At 33.2% G+C, this 25,747-nt stretch overlaps 1 protein-coding gene across 3 annotated transcripts in view; it reads left to right on the plus strand.

Moving 5' to 3' along the window:
• The window catches only part of TSC22D2 (TSC22 domain family member 2), a 49,000-nt gene that overhangs the window by 18,173 nt on the left and 5,080 nt on the right, over positions 1–25,747 (plus strand). Inside the window, exon 2 of one of the 3 annotated variants that reach the window (XR_016510786.1) lies at positions 7,058–7,216. The exons of the other annotated variants lie outside the window; for them this stretch is intronic. The gene's annotated coding sequence lies outside the window, so the exon portion shown is untranslated. The remainder of the gene's footprint in view (positions 1–7,057; positions 7,217–25,747) is intronic. 3 annotated transcript variants of the gene reach the window in all.

Here is a 25,747-nt window from a genome sequence, read left to right on the forward strand (position 1 = left end):
GATTACATTTTCACCTATTCCAGTTAATATCTAGTAGAGGATAATCAAAGACACTAAAAATTAGAGGATAGGTTTTTAATGGCCTGTCATCTTTTAGTACTGGATCTCAAATTTAAATGAAAACCTAAGGACATGCTTATAAAATGTTCAGGTGACACTAAAGCAGAAAGTCATAGCTATTGCTGGATGACAGCATTTATAAATTTAATCTGAAGCATGTACAGAAATTTAAAAATTGAAAGAAATTGTATGTGAATTCAGAAAGGTCGAGTAGGTAGAGTAAAAAATAACTTGTATTAGTTGACTGCATTTATAATTTTGGTTAGCAAGTGACAGGCCTGCCACAAAAGTGTTTCTGTAACTAGAATAAATAGGAAAAGGTGGTAACAGACCTATTGTGCTCCATTTATATAGGATAGTTACACTAAATACATAGCTAACTAAACAATATACTTTATGTGGACAGCCAGGTGGGTATTTTCAACAGGCAGGTTTGAGCTTATTTTCAGAAATTGGATAGGCCCCCTAGAAAAGACTTTCCATCACTAGAAATAATAAAGCTGTCTTCCTGGCTGTTATTCAGGAATGTTAACTTTGATTTAGGTTGAGAGCCAGTTACTTTTAAAATCCCTACTCTGTGGAGTTTCATTTCCCATACTTCTAAATGGAAAAGAGGTAAGAAAAGCATTAGAATTGAGCCCCTTTACTTTTTTGTTATTGTTGGCCATTGTTATCAGAAAACCTCAGAGCTGTATATTTACCTAAAGAATGGAAGGCTAGCAAACTATTCTCGATTAGGAAAAAATCCTATATCGTAGGTAATTAAGTGGTGGTCCCAAATAGGGAAACCAATGAGCTGGGTCATATGTGTAAGGAGATCGGTAAAAAAATCATCATGTGACAGAAAGTGATAACTATGATTTAAAATTCAAGCATTTTATGCCTCTCAAATACAGCTGGGGGGATTGGTTGACCAATGATTGACTTCATTAGGAGGTGGCTTTTTGAGTTGGAACCTGAAAGGTTGGTAGAATTTGGTCTGAAGAGTTAAAGAACGAGAGGGGAAGGGAGCATTACTGTGAACCACTGTGAAAGTACAGGATTTATGTGATAAGAAGGGCTTAATTTGGTGCATAAAACATTGAAGACAACAGAGAGGAGATCTTGAATTGGGTAGATATTAGAAAGGTAATGAAGGCCTTAATTAGGCAATGGATATTAGGAAAGAGTAGTTATGAGAAGGTAGGAATTACACAGTTTTGCAACTGATTCAATATGGTAGGGAAGCAGTTAAATTAGACTCCAAAAATGTCTAACCTAATTTAAGAAATGGTGGTGCCATTGAAAGTTTTAGTGAAAGAACTGGTTTGGGAAGAAAACCAGTGATGAGATTCTGTTTTTAGTGATGAGTTGAAGAGCAGATGGAAAGTCAAGGTGGAAATACAGTAGTTCCTCTCTGTATCACTATCACGGTTCACTTATCATGGCCTCACTGTATCGCGGGATTTTGCGGTACTGTATACATATGTTATTTAAGAGTGTAGAATATATTTAAGGACGTAAGTAGTGTTTATAAAAGTGTGGAAAAGGTTAATAAGGGAGTGGGAAAGGTTAATAAGGGACTGGGAACGGTTTATAAGTCTGTCGGAAGGGTTTATACTGTACTTGGGATACAGCTGGAGCTGCAGACCTGCAGCTTGGCAGAGAAGTTAAGGCTAGAACAGATTGAAGATTGATTGACTGATTAACTTTTGTATTTCTGTATAGCATTTTTTCTCTCTTAGGTTTTTCTAAGGCTAGCTGAAATGGGACACCTGACATGCTGGCATTATTTTCATCACATGACTAGACTTCAGAATTGGTGATGAGAAATTATTAATTATGTATCCATTATTATATGCTTCTGCCATATATTTATACCTTCTTCTTTAGTTAGTACTTTTCTCAACATAAGCCACCACAGCTGACTCTTGACAGGCTATGGTAATTATTTCAGGGTGAAATTTGAGAAACAGTTGAAAAAGGTGTAAATAGTTGGTGAGGTGTCATTGTTTGTTTTTACTTATCAACAGATGGGCTTTAAGTAAACCAAGCCTTCGAATAGAACAGAAACTTGTGTGTGTATAAGTGTGTTAAATAATTTGCTAAACCTAATTTATTTTTTTCTACAGAATTTAGAACTCTGTAGCATAGTTTTTTAAGAAAAAACTCTTACTGAACTTGTTCAGATGATAAGGAAATTTAAATATAGCCTGGAATTATTGAACCAGGACAAATATATAGTATCTATTTTGTTCTGTTTCCATTCTAGTCCTCAATGATTTAAAATTTTAAACTCATACTTCTTCAGTGTATTTACATGTGAAAAAAGTTTGGCAACCTTTTGAGAAGAAAGAAATATTAAGTGAAATTGTCATTTTCATTAAGATTTGACTTACTAGTTAGATGAGAGAAATGACTGATTATAGTCTAGCTGACATTGTGTGTGTGAGTTCATTCACATATTAATATTCTAAATCACCTAAATCAGGAAATGTATTAGATTTGTGATTGATGTAGAGCATTTAAATGTGTTAGCTTACCAAAAATTAGCTTTTGTGTTTAGGTATCAGTTCACTACTTCTGAAATATTTTTTATATTCGACAGAAATAAATTTAAACGTGATGATTTAGAATGTGTATTCACTGATAAATATCCTTAAGAAATAGCATTTTAGTACCATTTTGTTCCCTGATTGTTTTATTTTTTTATTTTTATTTTTTTTAGTTTTTAATTGTGATATTTAGCGCAAATGGTGGTGTATATAACCTGTGTCCTGGAATCCAAAAATATGTTTTTCTGCATATCTACTTGGTAATTTCAAGATAAGTAAGGTAGTGTCTCCCAAGACCCACACACTATTAGAAAGGGAACAAGGAAAGGAAAGAGTAGGTCTGACTAATACCATTGCTTATGTTCATAGTGATTATTAACCATTGAACGTCAGAAAATTTCTGTGTTTATTTGCAGCAGCTGTTTCTATTTTCATATTGTTAACTCTTCCAGAAAAATGTTAATTGTATGTCTGGGATTATCATGACATACTTTGTTTCAAGAAATGAGAAATCAGTTCTTAAAAGCATAATATGTGATAGTACCTTAAATTTTAAAGTTATATTTTCTTTTTGTTAGCTGTTATTAATATAAGCTCAGAGTCAAATATTCAGCTTTCTGTTACCAAAGCCTACAGATCCTTATTGCATATATTCAAATAATATATAACTGGCTCCCACTTTCTTTGTTTTTCCATTTTTATCTTCTATTCCCACTCCCAGTTTCTATTTTTTGTATCTCTGTAAACTGTTTCTACTTTTGAAAGAATGAGCAGTATAAATTATTTGTGAATAAACACGTTCTATTAAAAATAGTAATAACCTATCTTATTAGAACTGTTTTACAAAGCTGTATTCATGAAATTCTTTAAGCTTTACATTTTGCATTATCTTCCATCAATAGTTGCATTTGATATAATACATAACATGCTAAACAACTTTTTTTAGTATTTAATATCTTGGCTCAACCACAGATATGTAGGGTTTCCTGAAATTGTGTATGTCTTTTATATGTGAATTTCTTAGAATGTAATCTTTCCATTGTTCTCATTCTATTAAGTACATTTGGATTAGTTTTTTTCCATAAGTTTATCTTTGCTATTTCTAGCATTATTTCCCCAATATATAATGTATGGAAAGACTGTTATGTAATTTATTGGGGGGCATACAAGGTTGTTCCGTTTTCCCCTTTCTCCATTCAAAAATAAGCATTTCTCACCTTAAAAGAAGCAAGCATTGGTTTATCATGTCTAGAATTTCTCAAAACAATGTAGTGAACTTTTTGAAGAATGTGGCTTACCCTTGAAAATGATATTTTATATCAAATGAAGCTAAGCATATTTGTTTAAAAGTTCTTTTAGGAACACTTTTAGGTTTATCTGATTTTGCATATGAATTTCCAAATAATGACTTGAAAATTGCAAATCACCCATCTTTTGCCCCTGTGCTCTTTTGTTCTATTCATATGAATTTGCCTTATAACCAGCTAAAGAATGGTAAATTTAACCCTTTGAGTGCCGTGCGTAATGCTAAAATTTGTGTGAGAAGTGCCAGGCTCTTTTTCTAAGAAATGCAGTTTATGAAAAATGCCTATTAAAACATTGTTCATAATAATATGCTGAAAATTTCATGACATATAGTAAATACATTCTTCTTTTGTAAAGCAGTGTTCTTTGACACAATTCAGCAAAAAATTTATTGCGTTAAAGTTATTTTATAACAATTATTTTAGAAAAAATAAATTTTTTCAATATGGCTTTTGAAGTATAATATATGGCATAATATAAAACCTATTATAATTTGAAAAAACACATAGCAACATGGATAACAAGCAAGAAGTATGCCAAATATTGCATAAATCTTTGAAAAAAGAAAAAGAAAACTTCATAACATACAAAAAAATGAACACAAATGGCATTCACACTAGAGACATATATCAACAGATATCAGCAGTGAAAAAGTTTATAAACAAAATGCTACCGCTATACCGTGAAACATTGAAAATGTCCATTTGCAAAAGCTTCCTTATCATGCACACTGCATAGCGTTTCGACAGTTATGACAACAATAAGTGAAATTAAAAGGACCGTTTAAAATGTAAGTAAAAATTATAACAGAATTAATATGTCAGTATTTGAACAAGCATAATAATTCAAAATTTGTATCAGCATGAGAAAAAGTTATATCAATATATAACCTGAGGTACAAAAAAAAAAGAACAAAACATAAAACACGAATTATTCCATTGTTATTTACATTTATAGCCATGGGGAAAAAAGTCGCTAGGAGCGATGCTGCACTTTTGGGAAAATTTGTCAGCCTCGCTCCCAGCGACATAGGCACTCAAAGGGTTAAGTCTAGTTCTTGCTGGACTATAAGAACTTTTAATGGCATGCTCTTAGTTAAATAACATTTTTCTTCCTCACAAGTTGAAAAGAATGAAATTACTATTAGAAATGATCAGGATTTGTTTCTTATTGCAATTTTGCCACAGATTCCAGGTTATAATTGATATATTAGAACAGATTTCTAAGTAAATATTCATTTTTTAGAATACCTCTAATTTCAAATCAGTTTTTAATGGGTATCTAATTACTCTTAATTCATGCTCAAGCCCTTCAGTTACTTAATTTTATTTCAGATTTTTAATAAGGATTTTTTGCATGTTGGGGTTTAGTGATTGAACTTCTTCAAGTGTGACCCCTATAATTGGTAGTAACTAATTTTGAAAATGCATACTCAGAAAAATGTTGATTTAGAAGTTTTATATATCTCTAAATGTATATAGCTCTTAAGTCCAAAATTTACCATACATTTGTATGATGAACACACAGTTAAAAATTTCTTTTCTGTAAGCTTCAAAGTGAAATGACATAATTTGCCTTTTATGGCTAGTTTAAATTATGGTTTCCAAAGGCTTTCCAGGCATTTATTATAACAAGGCTTATTGTTGGCAGGACTTTTAAAAAAGTGTCAGGTAGTCTACCCTTTAAATGACCAGTTCATCAAAGTCTTACAGACAAGCACATTACCAGCATACATGTATTTCAGGAAGCATTTACTTTGCTTAATATGGCTAGGTTTTGTATTTTCTCATGGGACTTGTCCCACAAAAGAATAAATTATCAAAATAACGTTTTTTAAAAATAATGATAGTATTTTGATAGGAGACAAGAGTTGCATTAAAATTCTCAAAAACCATTTAGGTAATATGTTGCAGAAATGACCACAACTTTAAATTATTATTTATCCTCATAAATACGGATTTTTGCCTTCACCAGGTGATTACATTATAAGGCTGTGCTTTGACAAATGACAGTAAAGTTGAATGATTTTATTGAAGTCAAATGTGTTGTGAGATTACATTTGGAAAGATATTTGTAAATTGGAAAAATCCTAATAGTTCTTTAGATTGTGTGGGAGACTTATTAATGACCATGAGTAATAATTTTTTAAAAAAACATATTAAAAGTTAAAACCTGTAACAGCATAACTCCAACCCCTACATTTGGGTTAAATATCTCTGGCGATGGCTGCAGAGTTTCTTTTACAATGCTGTCTTTGAGTCTTGTATAGCTTTGCACATATTGATCTCCCTTAACAATGGCCTCCTTCTTCCCTCTCCCCCTTGCCCAGTTACATCAGTAAGGGTTAATTTAGGCAAAAATAGCCCCATAAATATGTGGGGTGCCCTTTTGTGGATTACTGTCAATTGAAAATATAAATGAGCATTCTTATCAGACAGGAAATGTTATTAATATTACCCTTCAGCGACTAAAATAGATACCCAATTGAAAGCTTTCTTGTAAAAATGTAAGAAATTTAAAATTATGTTCTTAACGAACTAATTATTACCATTATTAAATCTTCCTATTTTCAATGTTCTTATGTGCCCATACACAGAGGAATAGTAGGACTGCTTCTGAATGGAATACATTGTTATGGCCATTATATAAAACACATAAAATAACATTTTATTCTTTCCATCATGTCTGATTTTAAAATTGGGCATGGTAGAGAGAGACTAGAATCTAGGTATAAAAATTGCTGTCTTGAGCATATAAATGATCAGTGTAGATTATTACTGATCTAGCCACCTGTACTATAAGTCTAGAAACTCATAGATGGATGTGGACCAAACAGTAGAATTCCAGTGCCATTCTACAGGACTACAAAGCTGTCTATAGCAAGTTATGGTGTTAAATCATAATTTCTGGATCATGATCTTAAATCTAATAGATTCCATTTCTGTTGACTCTTTACTAACAAATATTCCTGATGGCCTGAAAGTCCATGTTGAAATTTAAAGTTTGAAATGTCCAGATCAAATATGAAATTATTTATATTAAAAATACTTAAGTACAAAGTATCAGTTGTATAATCATGGTAAAACATAAAACTTTGCTATGAAAGATTTTTAAAGGCTATTTGATTAAAACACTTATTTACTTAAACTCTTTGCTAGAATTTTTTTTAGAATTCAGCATCGGAGGAGGAATGTGACATAATAATGATCGAAAGCCGAAAGTTTAAAAGTTGTGATGCCCTCACATGGTTGAAGGGTTATTCTAGCTTCTAAGGACTGAATGTTGTCCACAAGAGTGTCTCATCAGGTCATAAATTGGTAAGACTTAATGGATTAGATTTTATGTATTATACCTGATGTTATTGTATTGAGATGACTATTAATGAACAAAATGAGCACATTGTATAACTAAGAATATAGTAGTAAATATAAGTTAAAACTTGGAATTTTAAATACTTGATGTCTCACGCAGCTAAAGGCCATGTCTTTGCAGTGGTGTTTAATAAGTAATTAGTTTTTAAAATAAAGTGACATCCTGTATTATAGTAAGATTATTTAAATATTAGTATTGCATCAGCTGTAGATGCTTACAATATAGGTAAGAGCCCCAAATACTTTCTAATTATTATTGCAGGAGATATTTGAGAAATAATACATTAATCTTTTTTAGAAAAAAACTTACATTTATTTTCTTCATAAACTGGAGTTTACATTAATTTTATTGCTTTTGCGATTTTATTTTTCTTAATAAATGGCATCTTTCTTCTTGATGTTCCTAAAAATCAAGCCGCATTTTTTTCATTTCTTACATTGAGAATACCTAAGATGCCAATAGCAAATGAAAATATGTTAGAAGTCAATATACATTTTTTGTATGCCCTAGAAATTAAAACATCCTCTTTCAGAATTATATTCAGCTTAGAAAACAATATTTTTAACCTATTTTGTGTGCCTACTTATTTTGTTTTGTTTTTACACTGCTGTATTTTATAGGGGGATTCCTGGAATAATAAACTTTAGATTAGGATGAGATCTTAATGTGCAGTCTGAAGATAATCATATTTTGCAGATGAATAAAAAGAACTTGAGTTAAGTTATATGTCCAAACCCATACAGGTGTAGAATTAATTTTTTTTTTTTAAGTGTGATGCGCAAATCCTGCAAGTCTATTAAAGATTATTTGAAATTATCTAAATAGGCTACTGTATCTTTTCAGACTTTATTCTTAACCAGAGATAGGTTATTCTTTTCCTTACACATATAAATACACACATACTTTCTCTCACAGCCATCCTTATTTTTTGAACAATGTTCTTAAATTGTTTCTTATGTGGTATTCCATGAGTTCATATTGATCATATTCTGTAAATTTAGATTTCTTAAACCAGTAATTTGCTAATTAGGAAAATAATTTCTGATTTTTAGTGTAGGATATCCATATTTAGTAGTCAGTGGGTGAGCTTCAGGGGATTATGACCCCTGTGGAATTTTGGATTGAACGTTATGCATGTTCAGTTTTCAGTGAACAGTTCAAAGCATTTGTCAGATTTGTCAAAAACAGTTGAGTAACATTGATGTTAAATGTTTGTGTCTACGGAACAAGCCTTGTTAGATACCTAAGTTTGCAACTTATGAAATTTTTAATGAATACACTGATTGTAACTCTTACTGATACTTATCCAAGGCTATTTTATTATGAGTTACCATTAGACTCTATTTGGTGGAACAAATAGAGCCTACCTGCTTTTTATAGTTTAGGAATTTCATACTGTCTTTTATAGTTTAGGAATTTCATACTGTCAGTCTCTGTGCCCAGGTGTTGATTTGGTTTCTGCACAGAGTAGTTGTGTTTTTGATACTGACTGGTTACTTCATGTCCAGCACAGCTAAGTATTTTTGGCATGTTTTTAAATTTTCACAACAGCCATGTTATGTAGATACTATCAATATCCTCAATTTACAGAGAAGGAAACGAAGCTTTACACAGATTAAGTAACTTGCTCAGCTCACATAGCTGTTAGCTTTGATTTAAATCTAGCTTTCTAACTGGAACTTGGACTCTCAATTGGTATGGCGGTGTGCAGAGTAACCCTGGAAAACTTGAAGGACAAGAGAGAATTTATATTGTATGTTGATTTGAATACATAAATTTGATTTCATCTGAACTTAAGTTGTGATGGCTCATCCTTTACTATAATGCTATCTTTGAAAGCACTTTCCAAGAAAACTAATTTTGTAATTTGCTTACTATTTAAAATTAAGTATTTATTGTATTAGAAAATAACATTCAAATTTAATGCTAATGATTATAAGCACATTTATTATATCTGTATTATAAAAGTTTTAGTACTTAACTAGAATTATATTGTAGTACTAACCATTAAGGGACTCACCATTTAATGTTTAGGGTTTATAAATAACAAACACTGTGAAGGGGTTTAAAAAGCTACTTTGAGCTGCAAATATTTCTCTGTGGGCGGATGAACCCCATGTAAAATTCTACTAGGCAGATGAACCCCATGTAAAACTACTAAGTGCTACATCAGTTTCTCATTTGTCCTTAGGTGTGAATAATTCTATTAAAATCCTCTTATGTCTGCTTTTAAAAGTTATGTGGCAAAATTTATTTTTCGAATACATGAAGTTTTTTATTGAGCACCTACTCTGTGTGAATTCTTTCAGTTTAATTTTATTCTCAAATGAGCTCCAAACCTAATAACCATTATCCTATTTTTAAGTGTTTATAATAAAGTTCCTTTGTCCTAATTATGGCTTAAAATGAAATACACAATAATAGTACTGCTTTTTAAAAAAAGCAAGTGAAACCAGAAGAATTTGTTTATCCTTCAGTTAAATTGAAATAGTCTGTAGATCAAGTATAAACGTATTCAGGGCCATTATTAAAAATGTACAGACAACTTGATAGGTCATCAGAATATGCGAATTCTATCTTAAAGTCTTCTTTTAGGTAATACATTTGTACATCAGCTTCTTTAGTAGTAATATATTTGCCTCTTCAAAATTGAAACTGTGGAAAGTTTGGGAAATAGAATAAGGACAATCAAAATTAATTCAAGTTTTTAACACTGTCACTGTCTCAATGTTCACGTATTCCTTTCCTGACCTTGTGTACATTTGCATGGGTATATAGTTGCAAAGTGGTTAAGTAGCTTTTAAGTAGTTTTTAGTGTTTCGAATAGTTGTCTACTTTTACAAAGATAATACTCATATGTCATAGCTTTTGAATTTTTCACTGATATTTTGACATCTGTGAAACCAGCCCTTCTAGTTTTCCTTTCTACCTCTGGTTATTCTCAGTACCTTTGGCTGGCTTTTCCTTTCTATTTGCTCTTTCAAGTATTATTAGTGTCTTCAGGATGCTATCTAGACCCTCTTTTCACATTCTTCATCATGCTAAGGTGTATAGATGGTGTTGGGTGTCACCTGTATGCTATAGGAAGTTATCTGTATGCTTTAGGTGCCCAAACTTGTTACCTAGGCATCTCTCCTTTCATTCAAACTTCCGTGATATCTCATAGCTAGTTAATCACATAGTACTGCCATGCTTGTCTCCTGAGTATTTCTTCAGCCTTTTCCGTCTTTTTTGGAAGGTGACTGAAGTTTATCTTTTTTTTTTATTTCTTTTTTTTATTGTTGTTCTATTACAGTTGTCCCATTTTTCCCCCGTTGCTATCCCCTACCCTGCCCACCCCTGCCTGTCTCCCACAGTCAATCCCCTCCCTGTTGTCCATGCCCATGGGTCATTAATACTACTTCCTTGACCCTTCCCCTTCTTTCTCCCCTTACCCCCTCCCCCTCTGGTCACCATCAGTCCATTTCCTGCCTCCATGCCTCTGGTTCTATTCTGCTGGTTTGTCTCTTTTGTTCATTAGGTTCCTGTATTAGGTGAGATCATATGGTATTTATCTTTTGCCTCCTGGCATATTTCATTAAGCATAATACTCTCCGGTTCCTTCCGTGCTGTAGCAAAAGTTAGGAGTTCGTTCTTTCTGCTGCATAGTATTCCATTGTGTGAATGTACCACAATTTTTTGATCCACTCATCCACTGATGGGCACTTAGGCTGTTCCCAGCACTTGGTTATTGTAAATAGTGCTGCTATGAACATTGAGGTGCATAGGTTCTTTTAAATTGGTGTTTTAGGATTCTTTGGGTATGATCCCAGCAGCGGAGTCACTGGATCAAAAAGCAGTTCCAGTTTTAGTTTTTTGAGAAAATTCCATACTGTTTTATACAGTGGCTGCACCAGTCTGCATTCCCACCAACAGTGCACTAGGGTTCCCTTTTCTCCACATCCTTGCCAGCAGTTGTTTGTATATTTGTTAATGATGGCCATTCTGACAGGTGTGAGGTGGTATCTCATTGTGGTTTTAATTTGCATCTCTCTCATGGCTAGTGATGTTGAGCATTTTTTCATGTGTCTGTGGGCCCTCTGTATGTCCTTGTTGGATAAGTGTCTGTTCAGTTCCTTTGCCCATTTTTTAATTGGATTGTCTGTCTTCTTGGTGTTGAGTCACATAAATTCTTTATATATTTTGGGGATCAAACCCTTGTCCAAGGTATCATTGGCAGATATGGTTGGTTCCCTTTTCATTTTGCTGATGTTTTCTTTAGCTGAGCAGAAACTCTTTAGTTTGATGTAGTCTTGTTTGTTTATTCTTTCCTTTATTTCCCTTGCCTTAGGAGATGTATTGGTGAAAATATTGCTGCATGGGATATCTGAAATTTTCCTGCCTATGTTTTCTTCTATGACTTTTATGGTGTTCACAGCTTACATTTAAGTCTTTTATCCATCTTGAGTTTATTCTGATGTGTGGTAAGTTGGTCTTCAGCCTTTTCACCTCTCTCATCCCCATTCAGGACACACTCCTTTCTTATGTGGAAATGAAACCACCTTCTAACTGGTTTTTGTTATTTGCATTTCCTAACATGGTTAACTGTACCTACTGTTCGTTCTTTTTTTTTTTTTTTTTTTTTAAGAAAAAGGCAAAGGGAGGGAGAAAAAGAGGGAGAGAAACATCAATGTGTGGTTGCCTCTTGCACGCCCCCAACCAGGGACCTGGCCCATAACCCAGGCGTGTGCCCTGACTGGGAACCCAACCGGTGACCCTTTGGTTAGCAGATCAGCACCCGGTCCACTGAGCCACACCAGCCAGGGCCCTACTATTCTTTTTACTTGGAACATTTTTATGTGTGCTCTTTTCATCTTTACCCAACTGTGGCACTTACTCTATTAAACATTCTTTCCTGATCCTAAATCTTGATTATGTGCCCCCAAAACACCCTGTAAAATCATACCCTGTCTTAGCATTTCTTACACCTCTACCTTGTAAACCTGAACTTTGGGATTATGTTTGTTATAGTAACTCTGTAATCAGCATCTGATAAGTGTTTTTTAAATCCTTCTGGAATGTAGAATCTCAAAATTTGGTATCTGGAAAGAATGTTAGTCAGGTGCAGGAACAGATCACCTAACTGATAAGTCAGTGTCCTTTTTGTATTTCATGATATTTAGATTTTATCACTAAACACTAATACAAATTATTTAGTTAACATATTGAGTGTTTACCTTGTGCCAGACACTAAATCAATGCATTATCTCACTGAATCCCAGTATCTGATCCTTTTATTATCCTTTGGAGAGGCTAAATAACTTGGTGAAGTCATGTTGTATAAGTGATGAAGTTGGGCTTCAAACTCTGGGGTATGTATGACTCCAGAGCCAAAGCCTTTTATTAATTACCATTTCTGAATTTATCTTCTGAGTCTAGAATTATAAATCTGACTTGGAAGGGAATTTAGTGGTCATTTATTCCAGCCACTTTTCTCATACTTGAATCATGTCTACAACGCACCATCTAAGTTGTCATTTAACCTTTGAACAGTTCCAGTGATGTTTATCTTGACATCTTAGCCTTTCTTTTTCCATTTTATGTCAAACCTTTTATAAATCCTTCCTGTACAAAAGAGAATCTAAAAAGTGAAGCAGAAAAACCAAATAATTACCATCACCAAAAGCAGTTAGTAAAAGGATTGGGTTCATGGGAAAATATAAGCTACACTACAAATTCTGTGGAAACATTGAGCTGAGAACATTCTCTAGTTCTTTGATATCATAGCTGCCATAATCAAGAATATGTGCTTTTGTTCATGGCCATAAGTTATTGGTGTTAGTACAAAGATAGTTCTAAAGTTTGTTTGGGTTTTTTTCCCCCCAAAATGAGTAAGGAGACATGGTTTAATAAAAATGGGTAAGTAGCCCTGGATGGTGTGGCTCAGGGGATTGACTGCCAACCTCTGAATCAAAGGGTCGCCAGTTCGATCCCCAGTCAGGGCACATGCCTTGGTTGCAGGCCAGGTCCCCATTGGGGGTGCACAAGAGGCAACCACACATTGATGTCTCTCTCCCTCTCTTTCACCTTCCATTCCCTGATCTCTAAAAAATAAATAAATAAAATATTTTAAAACAATGGGTAAATAGACATTGTTTAATTTATTTAAAGATCACAGGGATGTTTTCCCACTTCCTAATTACTGATCCTGGTGATGATGCGAGGATTTCATGGGGCTCCTTTAGATGTGCTTTGATCCACTAGTGAAAAAAAAAGTGAGGCATGTTTAAAGGCATGGCAGTTTGAATTGTCTTCTATGTCTGACCTGACCAAACCAGCGAGCTTTGGCCTCTTTCCACTTTCAGAATAGCTGTTGATTTCTTTTATTTCTTTTCTTTTCTTTAAATTCAGTTCTGATTGTCTACAGAGTATGATATTGGGCAGTTGAGAGGACCTACAGATGGATATTTATGAGATAATGATTATACATTCAAGCCTTTCACTAAGTTTACAAAATGATTTCTCCCTCAATCCATGATTCTAATGTAGAAAGATCTTTGTCTAGGTTTTTATCTAAAAGATCATGAAGAGGTTTTAAAGTCCACTTTTATTTTCCACAAAGTCTTCTATGACTTTGTCATCACCACAATCAGTATATAGAACTGCTGAGTTTTATTGGCATAATTTTGTTAAAAGTAACCTGAAAATACATAGAGCTTGTCTTTGCTGTCCTCAAACCTAAACAGCTTTTCTCATTATTTCAGTTACATATAACATATAGAAACTACTACACTGTCTTCCTCCCCAGTGAGTAACAACGAGATGCAAGGAACATCACAAAAAGGTTTATTACCTTTGTATTTTAGCTACCTTTCTGAGGTAGAAAAAAACTCAAAAAGATCTGCCTCTTTTTTACTATATTCCAGTGATACCTTACTAATTAGTTTCTAATAGTTGAAAGAGCTCATTAATTTCCTGGTTCTTATTGGCATAATATAACATAAGTTTATACTGAACTTAGAAATATAATTAGATAGCATATTAAATACTATAAGTTTTATTCCATCTTTGTCTTCAACTAAATGTTTAGTGTCAGTTATAGAGAGTGTTGTAATTAAATAGATGCTTGAGATGGATACAGTTCCTACCTTAAGGTTTAATCCCAGGAGAATATTCAATAAAGGCAACAAAAACAAAATTATCTGTGGGTGAATCAGAGAATTGGGGCCTATTGGCAAGAAAAGAAGAGAGCAAAGAGAATGTAGGTGAAGCATCCCATTTCTGATGACAGTCAACTCTAGAATCTAAATTAAATTAACAAACTTTCAGATTATGATGCAAGTCTAGAATTTATCATAAAATATTTTACAAAAATTGATGTGTACAAACTATTGTAAAATTCTGTCATTTACCATATCTGTTAAAGAATTGTTATTGCCTAGAATTCAAGGACATGGATCTGTGTTGAAATGAGAAACAGTTGTTAGCTGTTAAAAAAACTGAAAATGTACCTATCTGAGTACAGTTCTGCTTGAGTGAAAAAGCTTCAGAACCCTTTAGATTTTTATAGTAGTGCTACTTTATACTTTTACTTATTGTCCTGTACCAGAATCCCTTTTTGAATTAGGTAATTCAAAGCAGTGATCCTCAACTAGAGTAATATGTGGTTTAGAAGCAAAGCAACACTTTATTCTACTGTTTTGATTTGTGTTTAGTAATATTTATTGTTGAAATTTTTTATAACACTGAAGGAAGGCATGGGATATTTGTATTTTTAATTAAAATTTTATTTTTAATTAATTCAGTTATATCAGTGGCCTTTGTAACAATTTTCCATAGGAAGTTAAGATTATTTTTATCCTGTACAATGAAACATTGAGATCCTGTAGAAAGTCAATAAGAACTTTATTAAAGTTCAGTTCACAGGAGTGCTATGCTAATATGAAATGCTGTAAGTTTAAATCTCAAGTCAAATAATTTTTATTAGCAATATTTTGTGACTGCAATAAATCTTTAACATGTGACTAATTGGGTACAAAGAAATCAAGTAAATTTAAGGCGTAATTAGAATGATTTCATTTTGGGGGTGAGATGTACAAACAAAGGCTCTTTTTAAAACTAATTATAATTGATTTTTATTTGGACCTTACTCCATTATTTGTAATCTAAGGTACATGGTGACCCCATTTTACAGATGAGGAAACTGACATCAGTATGTTAACTTGCTAGGATAAACCCACTTGGAAGTAGTGGAGTTAGTTCTCTAATGCTAAAGCCTATCCTCTTAAACCACTTTATTATTCCTTGAGAATTCAGCCTTTTGCTTAGACAGATATAAGCTCTCTTACCCCCAGAATGAAGTAGAGAGCAAAAGAAGTTAAGCTAAGTGGTAGTAAACTGATAACCTAGAGAACTATTCAGGGCATATATTCCTAGTACTTTCTTGATATTTACTGATAATGAGCAAGCCAATCCCAAGCCAATCTAAATCTTTAAAACATCCCAAAGGGAAAAGCATCCATTGATTTATTAAAAGTAAAGTAAACCGGATTTTTTTCCTGATACAAAATTCTCTTCATTTTATTAAGAGGTGATGACCATGCTTGGTGCTGCCCCTTTGATCTAAATCTGAATGAAGCAACTCTGTCTTTAAAAACTTAATGGTACTCTTTTATTAAAACAGCTCCTCAATAACCTCTTTTTATTTATTACTCTCCCTGGACTTTGGGGACAAATTAGAAAGGGATATAAGGTATTGAAGAAAGATTAGTAAACAATTTAGGGACAAATATTGAGTTTTGGTTAGATAATCCTAATGGCTAACCTAGTATAATTTTACTTTGTCAAATATGTTGCCCATAGAATTATGCTTTTTCTATAGAACTATTATAAATAACATATTTGCACCTTTAAAAATGGGCATAAATGAAAAAATCAGCTATGAAATGAGCAGAATTATCTGTGTGCTCTTCATTGGCATTTGGCATTTGGTATTCCAGGAGATAGTTTCATTTTCATTCATTTAGTTAAGCCTCATTGTGGAAATGGAATTGAGAGTATTTGTTGAAGAGTAGCTGTTCAGTTGAAAAACATAGACTGCTTAAGAAAAAAAGAGGCAAATATGAAGCTAGTCAATGATATAAATAATTAGGTTTCCTAAGAAGGGTAGTTTCTTCCCAAGCCCATCTTCCATTTGTCTTTTTAAGCAAGCTCATCTCACAGTTTGAGCTACCTCTACCACATTCTGACAACTCCTAAGCCTACACTTATAGGCCAGAGATTACTCTTGAGTTCTAGATATCTATTTCCAGCAACATTCATTCTATTTTTTCAGGATTACATTTCAGATGTCTCAGAATTCAATACCAACTGACACTTGTACTTACCATTTTCTCATCCTTATTTCCAGGTTCCTCTGCTACTCTTCATGCCCAACAAAATCTAGTTTTCTTCCTGTGACACATTAACCATCTCCCCAACTCCTAGTTGCTCCAGTCATCCTTAGCATTTTTTTCATTATAGGTGAAATCCCTTTCCTTTTCATCCCTCTGATCTCTCCCAGATTCTCTGTGCTTCAGCTGTAAAAAGCTGTATCATTTTACCTTGCTTAATGCCCATGACCAAGCATTTTGCAGTGTCCTGCTATATATCCCTTCCCCCTGGCTTGCTTAGGTAACTTCTATACCTATCCTGAATGTATTATCTTTCCCTCTCCCCAACCTCTTCCTCCTCCCCAGACAAAATTATTAATAACAATAATAATAATAACAGTTTTTGAAACTAATGATGAAGGAAAAAAGCCCAATGAGAGTAACTTGCCTCAGGACCCAACAAATCTGAGTTGAGGCCAAGCTGCAACATTTATTTGCTATTTCCACATCTAGTAATCTTCCCACTGGTAGACACACTGTCCAGCTTTGTCTTATTGCAACCCATAGTCATTGAGTGTCAGGTATTGTGCAGAGGAGACAGATTTGGATTTATCGTTTTTTACAAAAGTGTCATCCAGAAACATAAATGTTACTGAGACTTGGTTATATGGAAAATAAGAGGCAAAGTTCATTCAGGATTTATTACCCCTTGTCTCCAAAGGAATTTGGATTACCTAGATATGTGAATTACATATTAGGCAGCAAGAACATACGGCAAGTTTGGTTTCAGACTGAAAATGAGAAATGAGATCAAAGGATGTTTCCTCAATTATTTGTTTTGAGTTTAGTTAAAATGATCGCTTTACCCATATCCAGGAACTGCTTGGAAAAAATAATTTTGCTGTTAAGTATAGGAAATAGCTTTGGCCGGGGTTTGGGGGGTGCTGGTGATCCAGTACAACTACTTCATGTTATAGCTAGAGAACCTACAGTTGTGATATAGTTAGAACTCAGATTCCAAGTACACAATTTATGAGTCCAGCCTTCTACAGCAAATGAATTCTTTAGTAGATGGCCGCCAACCTTGTAATAGATTATCTATACCAACCACATAAACCTTTGTCTAGTAAGAGATGCAACTGTTAAAACACACCCTAAGTAGTTAGTGCCATAGAAGAGTATGGGGCACAACTTATTATAGTACTGAAAGAGTTAGAGAAGCCTTTACAGAAAACATTTTAGCTGAAAGCTATAAAAGAATGGTAGAATATCCATGAAGTATTCAGATAGTAAGGAAGTATGAGTAAAGAGTGCTAGTAAACCATGGAGGGTCTCGAGGAGTTTAGGATATCCAATTTAAAAGTTGAACTGGCATTTGGAGTGAGGGAAAGAATGTAATGGTTAGCATTAGAAATCAGTAAAATGGTTTTTAGGCCCATTTTTATGTCATTGCTAAAGAACTATGAATTACTTTTAGAAATTTTAGATGGATTTAGCTTGCATTTAAGTATTTAACTTGACATAATAGAATATTAATTAAACTCTTAGTTTATTTGGAATATTTGAATTGTAATGGTAAAAATATGCTGTGCAGTTTTTACTTCTGTATCATTCTCTAGTTTTTCAAGACTAAATTCTTACATATCCCATTTAAGTTTTTAATAGAAAGAATTTTAGTTCAGCTAGTTGTTGAATTGTTTGCTTAGAGAGGCTGTACAAGAAAAAACTAATTATATCAGAATTTTACTACCAAATACTGAAATAACTCCCCCAAAATGTCGTAACTTGGAAATGTAAAGTTATCTGGAAGAAGGTAAAGTTAATATTAATCTTAACCTGTACCTTCTTTGGAATGCATTTTTATTGTCTTAAGTTTACACAGCCTATTAAATCATAGATGTTTATTACAAACTTTTACTATTTATTTACCAGAATCACTTCTAACAGAAACAACTGTACTGGAAGTTATGGGCATTATTTACACCAAATTTTAAGTGACTGTAAATCACCGTAAGCCAAGGAAATAAATTTTACAAATTGCAAATATAACTTAACATTAATTGTTTTCTGTGTTGAACGTACATAGTACCTTATCTTCTAGAATGAAATAGTTCTGAAAGAAAGTGGAGTTGTTGGCTCCTCTTCCCTCCTTTATCCCTTTCCTGTTTCCTGTTTGCCATTTGTTCATGTTGTGAATTCACATGGTACAAGGATAATAACTCCATAAGTCATTTTCATTTTGTAGTGTTTTTCATTGTTCTCCAAAACTGAATGAAAGTAGTCTTACTTCAGCTCTTGTCCTTCATCTGCCTGCCTTCCCAAACAGATATCCACTTTCTTAGTTTGTAGGTGTATTCCTTCTGTTTCTTTATGCATAGACAAGCAAATACAATATACAATATTACCTTAACATAAATACTAATATACACACATCTGTACCTTTACTTTTAAAGATCTCCAGAACAAATTGTTTCCATTTCAGTAAACAGAAAAGCATCTTTGTGGGTTTTTTTTGTTTTTGTTTTTGTTTTTAATAGATGAGCAGCATTCATTTAAATGAATGGCTCTACCATGATTTATTTAACCAGTTCCCTAGTGATAGAGGTCTTGCTGTTATAAACAGGGCTGTAATGAGTAGCTTTGTAAATACATTATTTCCTATGTATGTATAAATACCTATAGGGTAAATTCCCAGATATAAGATTGTTGGCTCAAAGAGTCAGTAAATGTGTATGTATGTGTGCAGAATTGCTCTCTCTACTGGTTTTACCACTTTGTAACAGCACTGCATGAGAAGGCCCATTTTCCCACAGCCTCACTAACAATATATTAAATTGTAATATGTTTACCAGTCTTTGTAGGTAAATTGTATTACATTATAATTTTAATCTGTATTTTATTATGAATGAGATGCTGAGTATTTTTTCAGGTCATTTCTTGTGAACTGTCATGTGAATTCTATCCAGTGAGTTGTATTCATTTTTTTCTTGGGCCGGTAGTCTTACAGATTTGTAGAAGTACTTTATATTTTAGGGAAATTATTGAAGTTGTTTGTTTATTTTTTTATATTTTGAGACAATTAGAAAGACCTTTCGCACTCCAGAGTATTAAAGACATTCTTCCTAAATGGGCTTTTAAAAGGCTGTTAATATAGATGATATATAGGGTTGGCCAAAAAGTCGATTCGTTGTTTTTTTTTTTTCTGCAAGCTGGCTCTAGTAGCACTTAGTTCTCTTTAATTTCATTCAGAACAATTCTGTTAGGTTGATTGTGTTGTGACAGCTGTCATATCAGAGTGCATTAAAAAAGTCAAAGCGATTTTTTTGTATAGTCATTTTAATATTGACTATGGAGAAAATAAGCAGCATTTTCAGCATATTATGCTTTATCATTTCAAGAAAGGTAAAAACAACTGAAACGCAAAAATAGATTTGTGCAGTATATGGAAAAGATGCTGTGACTGATCAAATGTGTCAAAAGTAGTTTGCAAAGTTTTGTGCTGGTGATTTCTCACTGGACGATGCTCCAGTTTGGTAGACCAGTTGAAGTTGATAGCGATCAAATCAAGACATTAATTGAGAATAATCAACATTATACCACATACTCAAAATATCCAAATCAAGCATTGAAAATTCATTTGCACTAGTTTGGTTATGTTAATCACTTTGATATTTGGGTTCCACATAAGATAAATGAAAGAAACCTTCTTGACGTATTTCCACATGTGATTCTTAAACATAACAAAAACATTCTGTTTTTAAAATAAATTGTGATAGACAATGAAAAGTGGATACTTTACAATAATGTAGAACAGAAGAGATCGTGGGGCAAGCGAAATGAACCACCACCAACCACACCAAAGGCTGGCCTTCATACAAAGAAGATAATATGTATAAGGTAGGATTGGAAAGGAGGCCTCTATCATGACCTCCTCCCAGAAAACCAAACAATTAATTCCAACAAGTACTGCTCCCAATTAAACCAACTGAAAAGTAGCACTGGACGAAAAGTGTCAGGAATTAGTCAACAGAAAACGCATAATCTTCCTTCAGGATAACACAAGGCCGAATGTTTCTTTGATGACCAAGCAAAAACTTATAGCTTGTCTGTGAAGTTCTGATTCATCCACCATATTCACCACACATTGCAACTTCAGATATCCATTTATTGTGGTCTTAACAAAATTCTCTTAATGGAAAAAATTACAGTTCCCTCCCTGGAAGATGGCAAAAGGTACCTGAAGCAGGTCTTTGCTCAAAAAGATAAAAAGTTTTAGCCCTGACTGCTGTGGCTCAGTGGATTGAGTGTCAGCCTGCGAGCCAAGTGTTGCTGGTTCGAATCCCAGTCAGGGCACATGACTAGGTTGCACATCAGGTCCCCAGTTCGGGGTGTGAGTGAGAGGCAACCACACAATGATGTTTCTCTCCCTGTCTTTCTCCTTTCCCCGCTCTCTAAAAATAAATAAGCAAACAAATAAATAAATAATTAAAAAAAAAAAGATTAAAAGTTTTGGGAAAATGGAATTGTGAAGTTGCCAGAAAGATGGCAAAAGATAGGGGAACAAAACGGTGGATACATTGTTCAGTAAAGTTATTGGTGAAAATGAAATGTATCTTTTATTTTTACTTGAAAACCGAACGAACTTTTTGGCCAACCAAATAGTTGGCTCAAGACAAAGGAAGTCTGAGGTAGGAGAGGGACTTTGTACTGACTATAATTTTTTTGTGTATCCTCATTGAATTCTTTACCATGTGCATGTATCTTTTTTTAACATTTACTTTGAGATAATTATAGAGTTATAAGAAGTTGCCAAAAAAAAAAAAAAAAAGAAAAGTACAGGGAGGTCTCATATATCCCTTCACCCAGTCCCCCGTGTGGTGACATCTTACATGACTAGTGTATAATATCCAAAGCCAGGAAATTGATAATGGTACAATCCACAGCACATATCCTTTTTTCCTCTTTTTAAACATTCTTTTATGGCTAAGGTTTTGACCTAAAGTTAATTAGATGAATATAAAATATGTTAAGGACATTAGTAAACAAGGTTTTTGTAGGTCCTAAAAACAAATATCAGTCTTAATATAAATATTTAGCTGTGTTTTTTATAATTACTTGGTAAAAGCTTTTATCACACCATTGTTACATGAAAACATAATAGTATTTAGTTTTCTGAATATCCGTTTTACCTGTTTTGTTTAGCATGAATAATAGTTTTCACAGAAATTACTTATTTTATGTTACCAATAATGTTTTGTTACCAGGAGGTATTTTGTGAATTTTAAAAATTATGAAATATAACAGATTATTTTTACACTGGTATAAGTTATGATCAATAATTAGAATACATAAAATATTGAGGTTTTAGCTTAATTTACTGTCAGCTTTGATAGTTTTATTAATCACAGAAGTTTTCATCTGGCCAGAGATTAAATCTACATGAATTTTATCTGTTTAGGCTTTTTTTAGAAGGAGAATTGATATTTGCTCTTAAGTATTAAGCTATAAGTATTTTTTCAGTTAACTCTTAGAGAAGAGTGATGGATTTTTGTTCCTACTTAACCTTCACAGTCTTGTTAAGCTAGGTTCATTAGATTTATTTTTTTGAAATCAGCTTAACATTTTTTAAAAACAAAACATGCATTTCATGCAAAATGTGCCCAGGTTAGAATTAATGCATTTTAGTAGTAATGATGTTATTTATAGAGCTCACTGGGTGTGGGGAGGGTAGGGAACCATGTTGAAGGTTATAGATGATATACTGGAAACAGTAGGTGATTTCTGAGGACTGGCCTCCAAGAATGATTGTAGCATCTACTTGAGCATTTATGAAAAATCATTTTTACCTGGTTTGGATAAGGAGGTGTTGAACATAAGTGCATCAAATTTGCCAACTCAATCAAAGAAGTTTGTTCTTGATATACAAATGATTTGATTTTGTATTTGGGAAATTCCTGTAGTAGATGTTGTGGTTGTGACACAGAAAGTTAGAAGGATCTTTGAGTAAAAGCAAGGTAATTTTTTGCAATATTCTATGTATAGATACATTTATTTAAGATATCTTCAGCTTTCTAACAAACCAAAAGAACGTTAGTTTTTAGCGAATATGTAAACTACATTGGATATCTAAAGATCACTGAGCTTTTTCCAAGAAATTACCTCCCTTTTCCTCAGAGCTGAACCACTTCTAGGAATGTGCTAGATGAGATAAATGGCAATTATGAAAAGTTTTAATCTTTGGATTTATGCTTATGGTTTCAAAACTAGCATGTGGTGCTTAGTCAAAGCACTCTTCATATACAACTCATTTCTTTTAGGTCATTATAGATAACTTTTTTTTTTCACAGTCTTACTATTATGGTAAAAAAAAAAAAATGTGTTTTGATATTAACTGGGTCTAGGTTTGAATCCTGTCCTTGGCATTGTGTTTTTGAGTAAGTTACTTGGCCTTAGTTTTCTTAACTGTAGAATGAGAATGTTGCTCGTGTTGGTAGTAAGGACTCACTAAAATAACATGTGCCTGCCATAAAGTAGGCAGTCACTTAAGTGTTTTTTTCTCCTCTACCTTGTTGATTTGTTAATATCCAGGGGAGAACAGAAGAAAGATAAAGTAGTCAAAATATAAGAGAAGAAATTTGCACTATTTCTATTTTAAACAAGTATCCATCATGTCTGTGTCCACATTAATAAAAAATTTAATTTCATTCCTCATAGGGTTTTTTTGTTTTTTTTTTTAATGTGAGATCAAGTTATCGTGACTCTGGTTTTAATTTTTAGAAAAACTAGGGATAGTTTATACAAAGTTGTTGAGCTGAGAGTATGAACAAATCAGTTAGTATATTAAGAGGGATGAAAATATGGGGAACTTGTGAAGCTAGAGGTTTATATCTGGCCTCTTGTCTTCTGAGTGAAGTTGCAACTGATCTGTTGTGATAAGAGTAAGGAGGCCTGGGAAGAAAAGCTGTGGTCAGGGGCCAGTTGGGATGAATTAAAACATGAACAGCAGTATGGAAATCCAAGCTATCTTGCGATAGCATTGATTCTTTTGAGTTTTACTTCTCCTTTGAATGTGATTATAATTTACTTCATAAAAACACTAAATTCAGGCTAATTTGGTTCTTTGGGAGCTGCAATTCCAGTAAATAAAAATCCATCATATAAAAAATATAGTCATTCTTATTGTTTTTCCCCCATAGGTTCTATATTTCTGTCCATTTTCGCCATACACACAATTTTAATTTATCTAGTAAGTGCTAATCGGTATGATTTTATTCTAAAAGAGTAACCCATAGTAAACAGGAAGTTGTTTTTTTTTTTAAAGAAAATTATCCCTTGCCTTTATATAGCACTTAAAGTTTACAAGAATAGCTATGAAGTCTTAAGAAACCTTCCCTTAAGGAACTTACTACATTCAGAAACTGGTTAACCATCAAATTATAGTGTGATGAATGCAGTAATAAAAGAATAAGATATATTAATTACTGTACCATTAGGTCAAGAAAGCAAATGAAGGAAAATTATTAATTCAGTTGATCTTTCTCATTTTAAGAGAACATGAAGCCCAAATCACTATGTTGATTTCGAACACAGTAGAAAACTTGTTACCCTCATTGAAACTATTATTCTTAAGCCACGTTTTGGGATTTTGAAATAGAATACCCTCTTATCTGCTTATTAAGACTACCTACCATATTGTTATCTTTATTGTAAATCAAGTTATTTAAAGCAGTGGTTCTCAAACTTTAGGTTTTATCAGAATCATCTGGAGGAGTTATTAAAATAGATGTCTTGGGTCCCACCTCAAGAATATCTAATTAAGTGTGTCTGGAGTAGAGCCAAATATTTATATTTCCAGCAAGTTCCCGGGCAATGTTGATGCTGCTTGTCCAGGGACTGCACTTTTGAGAACTACTGATTTAGTCAAACTCAAAAAATTTTAATGGCTTCCTATTATAAACCAGTAATTGTTTAAATCCAATTACTATCATACTGATTCTTTCAGTATGCATGGAACTTCTATGTGCCAAGCACTGTGTTCACTCTTCATATAGGTCAAGAAGATAAGGAACCTCCCTCAAGGAACACAAGAGTTAACAGTGGTAGTATTGTTTCAATTCACTTAATCATCACAGGAATTTATGAATTAGGGCATATAATCCTTATTTTAGATGAAAAGAAAAAAAGATGTAAAAAGGTTAGGTAATTTCCCAGAATTCACACAGTGACTATATGGAGAAGCCAGAATTTGCTAATCTGCTTTCCTGGTTATGCATTATAAAAAGTTTGTGAAGATTAGTGGGCCACAGGAGGGATGTAGTAATTAGTTCTACTTTAGGAAATTAGAAGGCAGCATGGAAAAGATGGCACTGGAACATCTTAAGGAACAAGTAAAAGATAACCAGATGAATTTGGAACTGTCAGCATTCCAGTTGAGGGAGCAGTTTCTGCAAAGGCATGGAAGCCTGAGAGTATGTGTGCTCCAAAGACTGAAAATAGTTACTTAAGACCATAACATAATAGGCCAAATGGAGTATGAGAGGAAAGGAAGCTATAGAAGGCAGAGCTCAAGGTTATGAAGGGTTTTGTATACCAGGCTGAGAAATTTTCAAAAGTGAATTAGGTTTTTATTATTCTTTCTCTTAACAACTTTCATCTTCATAAGCCAGTGGTTCTCAAAGTACATTTGATATGGTCTGTCTGGCAGCAAAATCAACATCACCTGGAAACTTGTTAGAAATGAAAATTCCTGTGCCCTACTCCAGACCTACTATCTGAGTAACTGAAGTGGAGCCGAGCAATCTTGTGTTTTAAGAAGACCTTTAGATGACTGGTGCTAAAGTTTGAGAACCACTGCAGTACATTATAGAATTCTCAAATTCTTCAAAATAGCCAAAGGTCACTATGGTGATAGTAATTGTATCTGACTGACTTTATAAAAATATAGTGCTTAACAAAATTGAAGTATTAACACCTTTTAAGGGAGATATTTTCAACATGATGTATTTATGTTTTGAAAACCTGTTTCTCTTACTGTTAAAAGAGGGTTGAGTCAGGACTAAAGTTTATTAAATCAGCAAAGAATAAGATGCTAATTACTGTACCTTAGCTAAGAGAATGGTTTGGAAA

The sequence above is a fragment of the Furipterus horrens genome, unplaced genomic scaffold, assembly GCF_987537825.1.
Source record: "Furipterus horrens unplaced genomic scaffold, mFurHor1.1.pri manual_scaffold_1, whole genome shotgun sequence".
Classification (NCBI taxonomy): Eukaryota; Metazoa; Chordata; class Mammalia; order Chiroptera; family Furipteridae; genus Furipterus; species Furipterus horrens.